Source organism: Tupaia chinensis, unplaced genomic scaffold (genome assembly GCF_000334495.1).
Source record: "Tupaia chinensis unplaced genomic scaffold, TupChi_1.0 Scaffold145659_1, whole genome shotgun sequence".
In the NCBI taxonomy this organism is placed as follows: Eukaryota; Metazoa; Chordata; class Mammalia; order Scandentia; family Tupaiidae; genus Tupaia; species Tupaia belangeri.
The window spans coordinates 1,773,546-1,780,332 of record NW_006205516.1 but is presented as its reverse complement, the minus strand read 5'-3'; the positions used below and the strand labels follow the sequence as shown (position 1 = coordinate 1,780,332).

The window sequence follows — 6,787 nt, the reverse complement described above, 5'->3', positions numbered from 1 at the left end:
GACATCCTTGCAGTTTAAGATGACACTTTTAAAAATAAAATTCTCTCCTAATGATGACTTGAGCCCTGGCACTCGATGTGAGAATCAGCAGAACCTGTAGGATCTTATTTGGAATTAACATTCTCTATTGTAATTTTGTTCCTGTTTATTTTTAAATTTTCTTTTTGTTTCACTGGAAAGGAAAGATGCTCAGTTTTAAATGTTAGAAGTATACAAGTTGCTTTGTTATAATAAAACTAAATGTGTACACAGCTTTTCTCTCAGAATAGATAGGCTTAATATGACCTTCCAAGTTTGACTTGAATAGATAGATCACTTCACCATCAAACTGTCGCCCGAACTTTGTTATTTTTAATATGCACTTTGCAGGATGACTTCTCAGGGCTCTGTAGACCAAGTAAAGGGATTTGAATCAATGTATTAATGTCCACAGCTGGGAAACGTGGGTACAACTTGCTGTTGATTTATCAATATTATCATTGGGGATACAAGAGTGCTTAAAACTCAATTCTGAATATCTTGTGTTTTTATCTCAAATAGGCAGGTTTTTTTTTTTCTTTTTTTGGAGAGGTTTTTGCTATAGGGCGCATGCGCTCGCCAGACAGACAGAAAGCGAGAAATCACTCCCCAGGGGGGATGGTCATGCCGCAATCCCTTCTCCTCCATTCTCCTCTCGGGATCTTGGGCACGCACGCACACACGCCTAGCGTGATTTTAAGCCACTCAGGTCCGGGACTCGAACCATAGTCGACTACGTGGGAGTCCAGCGACATAACCATTACACCAACTGCTGGTCCCAAATAGGCGGTTTTTTATATGGGCCTTTGTGCCTGTGACCACCATCAGACAAATTGGTGCTCTATTGCTGAGTTACACATGGGACAGTTGCTGGCACGTCTTCATTGACACCCTAAAATATGACCAAGAAGATGGGCTCTTGTTGTAAGAGGTCTGTTTGGAAGATACGAATACTTTTTTTTGTCCCCAAGTTCCTATTTTCTAGCATAAAGTTCCCAAACGTGACTGACTGTGAATCTCGGTGGGATGACGAGCTCTGCTCAGTGCCACTCTGCAGAGAGGCTACCTAATGTGTGAGCTTTTTAATGATGTACAATATAGTAGTGGGAAATTCCACTTTTTCATAGGTGAATTAATGGGCAGCCTGGTCAATTTCAAAGCTTTTTGATGTATAGAATTATATAAATGGAACTATTCCATCAGTGGGCAAAGTGTAGCAAAACCTTGTCTAGATGGACAGTATGTAATTTCTGTGCAAGTCTCCATTTAGTAAATATATTACTGTATACTAGTCAGGAATCTTGCTCTAATAAAGGAGCATAAAGGCTTAAAAAATGAATAAATAAAAATAATAAATCTTTTTGGTGTCCTTTGTATTTCCTGGATTTAGATGTTCATATGTATCTCTAAATTTGGAAAGTTTTCAGCTAATATATCATGAAAGAAATTTTCTGTGCAATTATCTGTCTCTTTGCTTTCTGGAGTACCTATTATGCGGCTGTTTACCCATTTAATGGTGTCTAGAATTTGCCTTATGTTGTTTTCACTTTTAATGGTTATTCTTCCATTTTGATGCTTAGACTAAATTGGAGGTTTTGTCTTCAAGTCAAAGATTGTGTGGCTAATCTGCCGTTAATACTTTCAAGGGGAGTTTTGATTTCCTGCATCGTATTCTTTCTTTTTCAGATGTTAATCTCCTCCTTCAAGTCATAGCAAGCTTTCTCCATCTCCTAGAATTAGTTGTCTATTTTCTCTTACATCTCATTGAGTTTCATTATGATGAATATTCTTAAATCTTTTTCTGACATTTATGTATGATTTCTTATGTTTTATCCATGGTTGATGAGTTGTTATGTTCCTTTAAGGGGGATATATTTCCTGGTTTTCTTATATATCTTGGGATTCTCATTTGATTGTTAGTTATCTGGTGATATACTCACTTCTTCCTACTTCTTTGGAGTATGTTTCTGTAGCTGTGTGCTTGTGTGCTTTCCTGTGTGTGAGTTATCTCTGTGCCAGTCTACTGTGTGGGAATGTGGAATCCACAGTGGGAGTTTGGGGTTCTGATTTTCAGAGGGTAGTTTATCTCCTTTTACTGCTGGGGGTGGGGATAGGGTGGGAGTTTGCTGGGAGAAAATTCCTCCAAAGCCTCACTGTCTTCAGGTGTTCGGTTCATGTATATTCTGCCAGAGCAACCTTCCTCCCCTACTGCAGGCTGGATGGGGTCTTTGGTGATCAGGTAAAGCCATGTGGCCCTCGCTTCTCTATTGCTCTTGGATGGGCAAGAGGCAGAGTAGCATCAACACAGACCAGGTAGCAACTCCTGTGTTCTTTCTGGAAAAATCTAAATGTCTAAAAGAAAATACAAGCTATTCCATAACTCATATTGTAAAATATTATGCAGTCCTAAAATTATTTCCAAAGACTGTTTAATGACCTTAAAAATGGTCATAAAATACATACCAGGCATGTTCACAAGTACTCAGCGTTGAACGAGCTGAAGCACTGGATAAAGGAATCACAATGTGATTGGACTATGTGAAGAAATTTCCATCTTTTTCCCTCTATTTCTCTTGTGCACATTCTCTATCATGAATAAAGAAAAAACGTATCAAAATAAATTAATTTTTAAGAAATAAAAATGTTTGGGGCAGCAGGTGTTGTGGTTGTTAAGGCACTGGATCCCACAGTTCAATTCCCAGATTCAGCAGCATGAAAATCGCACCAGGCACATGTGTGCTTAGGCCCCAAATCCCAAGAGGATGATGGAGAGGAACGGATTGTGATATGGCCATCTCTAGGGAGTGATTTTTCATTTCCTTCTCTCTCTCTCTTTCCCCTCTCTCTCCCCCCTCTCTCTCTACCCCTTTCTCTCTCCCCGCTCCTTCCAATGAATACGTATGCCCTATAGTAGATAACTAAAGAAAAAGTTAGAAAAAAAAGTTCATAATAAAATTAAATTGAAAGGGCCAGCAGGTGGCATGATCGTTAAGGCACTGGATTCCCACATAGCTGACCACAGTTCTAGTCCTGGAACCAGCTGCTTGAAAATCACATCAGGTACATGTACGTGTTTGCCTAAAATCCCAAGAGGAAGATGAGAGGGGATTGCAGTGTGCTCATCCCCCTCAGGAGATGATGTCTTACTTTCCCTCTGTCTCTCTGTCTCTTTCTGATGAGCACACGTGCCCTCTGGGGGAAGGAACACTTGAAAAAAGCAGAGCAGAAAATTAGAGTATTCCCATTTTGATTAAAAACATTTATACACAAAGACTTGAAAATATGCTAAATTATTAATGACTATCTGTGGGTAATGTGATTTTAGATAATTTTTATTTGATTCTTTATACTTCTCTGTATTTCTAAATTTTTCTTTAATAAGTTTATCTACTTCTTTTAGACTAAAAGAGACTATAAAAATCTCAGGTTTAAATATTTGTATTAAGTAATACTCCTTATATAAGGATAAGAAAATACAGGTTGAGTACCCGTAACCCAAAAATCCAGAATCTGAAGTACTCCAAAATCAAATCTTTTGAGCACCAACATGATGCCATAGGTGGAAAATTCCACACCTGACCTCACATGATGAGCTGCAGTAAAAATACTCCAATACAAAAACATTGTATAAAGTGACCTTCAGGCTATGTTTATAAGGTGTATACTAAACATAAATGAATATCATATTTAAAATTGGGACCTGAATCTAAATGACTTTTTTATGTATATGCAAATATTCAAAAATCTCCAAAAATATGAAATCTGGAACACAGTCCCAAGCATTTTGGATAAGAGATACTCAGCCTATAGTCAAAGAAGCATAAAGATTCATGTTCTACTACATTTGTTGAATTGCTTTTAGTATTAGCCAAAAAAAAAAAAATTGAAAATGTCTAAGTGGCCAATAATGGAGAATAGAAATTATGGTGTATCTGTCGGTTGGGCCTGTGGCCTAGTACTGAAGGAACTGAATCCCAATGGCCACCTGCATGACTCTAGCTAGCCCTGAGCCCAGAGACTTGAAAAACATGCTAGGTGCCTGTGTGTGCCTGCCCAATTTCCCCACAGGATGTAGAAGAATGGAGAAGAGACTGCAGTGTGACCACTTCCCTGTGGGGAGTGCTTTCCCCTCTCTCTCTCTGATGAGCACATGTGCCCTCTGGCAAATTATGAAAGAATTTGGTACATCCATATTATGCAGTCAATAAATGTTTTCAAAGCATGAAATATAGAAAAATGGGTATAATAAGGAAGAAAGTGAATTGTGTATAGTATGGTTTTATTATACTTTTTAAAAGTGAAAGGTTGAAGATGGTCAAAATGTTAGTAAATTATGGATGATATTTATTTTAGCTTTTCTCCTCTTTATGTTTTCTGAATTATCTATACTGATAATGCATTACTTTATGATATATATTTTTTGAGAGATTTTTCGCTATAGGGTGCATACATTCACCAGAGAGACGGAGACAGAGAAACAGAAAGGAAGAATTCATCCCTTAGGAGGGATGACCACACCACAGTCCCTTCTCCAGACTCTTCTCGGGGTTTTGGGCATACACGCACACACACACCCAGTGTGAGTTTCAAGCTGTCAGGTCTGGGACTCGAACCATGGTGAACCACATGGGAATCCAGCACCTTAACCACTATGCCACCTGTTGCTCCTAATACATTATAACAGAAAACATTTATTTAAATATTTTGCAAAAAAGTAAAGTTGAGGTAGAAAACAATGGATGTTTAAGGAGAGAAGAAGAGATCTGGAATCACTGCTAGGGGAATTTTGCTAAGGAGTTAATAAAAAGTAAAGGATTTTTTTAAGTTAACTTTTTTTAAAGAATTATTCTATTTAACTTTATTTATTTAAATTTGACCAGAGAAGGGCAGAGTGAGACAGAGGGAAAGTTAGAAAGCAAGCCACCAGGTCTGGAACTCAAACCACAGCTGGTTCTAGCACCCTTAACCACTATGCCACCTGCCAGCCCCCTAAAGTAAATTTTTATATAATGGGGCAAGCCTAGTTAGTTGCACGTCCCCCAGCAGTGCTCAGTAGTCTGATAGCAAAATTGAGAGAAGAACTTGTACTCATCTCAGATCGGGAGTGCTTGGCAAAAGTTCTGAACATCTGTGTTGCTGATCTACTTCCATCATTAATGTGAAACTATATCGTTTTTGTTTTTTATTTATTTTTTTATTGCCAGTGGGCAAGAGAGAAAAAGAGAACCTTCCAGTGGAGTATGGTCATGGTATAATCCCCTTCATCCCTTTCTCCCTCCCATCAGGATCACATGCAGACATGGTTGGCATGTTTTTTCAAGCTTCTGAGACTGGGACTCAACTGTGATCACCCATGTGCAATCTAGCTTCATATGCACAGTGCTTAAGCACTCTACCATGGGACTGGCTCAAAACATTTTTTTTATAAACCACAAAGTTTTAAATAGATAGTAATAGTGGTATTTCTTAAACTATTCCTATAGCCACTTTCCTAATTCAAACCTTCATTCTTCTCAAACATACTGACTTTTCTGCCCACCTCTGCTCTTTCTCCAAACCATCTTACTCATGGCCCAGAGTTCTCTTTTTAACACTTTTTTTTTCCCTTTTCAGAAACCTCCGTTGGCTCTCCAATGCCTTTAGAAAGTATGAACTATAAAGCCACAAATTTGATACCTTTATCATATGGTCTCAAAGTACCTTTCTACTCTTATTCCTTCGTATCTTTCCATATTCTTCTGTCACTCTTCATCCTAGCTTCCCTTCCCAAAATACACAAGGCTTAGCTAACAATTTGTAGTTTTCATCATGCTACACCTCCTCTAAAACAGTTGAGGGACAAAGTCGGGACTTAGAAAACTTGTATTCTTGCTGTTGGTCTTGCTGTTCACAGGCGGCTGTGTGACCTTTAATAAGTTATTTTAACTTCTTTGAATCACAATTTTTTTCCCCTAATTTCTTCACTTTCAGAATATTAATAACTACCTCACAGAATTGTTAGGATTCATTCAGGTAATGGATACAAAAGTGTGTTGTAGCTAAATACACGACACACGTGTGGCAGTGTTTTTCTACCTACCTCTGTCAGGGTGCTCTTAATTTGAAATAACAGAAACCCAACTGAAAATGGCTTAAACAATGAGGAAGCAAGCCTGGAGGTAAGGCAGTTTTAGATTGATTAATTCAGTGGCTCAGTAGTGTCATCAGGGACACAAGATCCGACCATCTTCCTGCTTTTGTTCTTTGGGCTTGTTCCCCCCATGTTCCTAAGATGACCGTTGTAGTCTTTAGGTGTCACATACAAAGAACAATGTTCAGATACAGGAAAGGGAAAGGTCCCTTTAGTATGTATGCCCCTTTTTTTAAGACTAAAGAAATTCTCTAGAAGCTTCCTTTACCTCCCATTCCCCATCCCATAAACTCTCACATCCAATTGATGAAAATTACAGCACATGCCCGTGCCTAAACCAGTCACCACTGGAAAGGGGAATCAGCTAATCTTAATTAGTTCAGACCACTTATGATTCATCCTCTGGTGCTGGCTTCCACTTCTAAAGGAACAAATGTTCAGAAATGACAAAGTTGGGGGTGGGCCCTGTTAGGGAGGGAAAAGAATATGATAGCATGATGTCTTCAGAGGTGATCCTGTTTTATTGGGACAAAGAAATGAAAAGGCAAGATGGTGCAAAGTAGATCAGCATGGAAGAGCTTGCTTTTGTCTTTTTTTTTGGGGGGGGGGGGAGGGGGTTTTGTTTTGTTAAAAGGGCCT

The 6,787-nt window shown here is 38.6% G+C and overlaps 1 protein-coding gene across 1 annotated transcript in view; it reads left to right on the top strand.

The window, feature by feature from the left end:
- WDR44 (WD repeat domain 44) overlaps positions 1 to 6,787 on the top strand; it is a 146,875-nt gene that overhangs the window by 110,762 nt on the left and 29,326 nt on the right. The gene's annotated exons all lie outside the window — the stretch shown is intronic.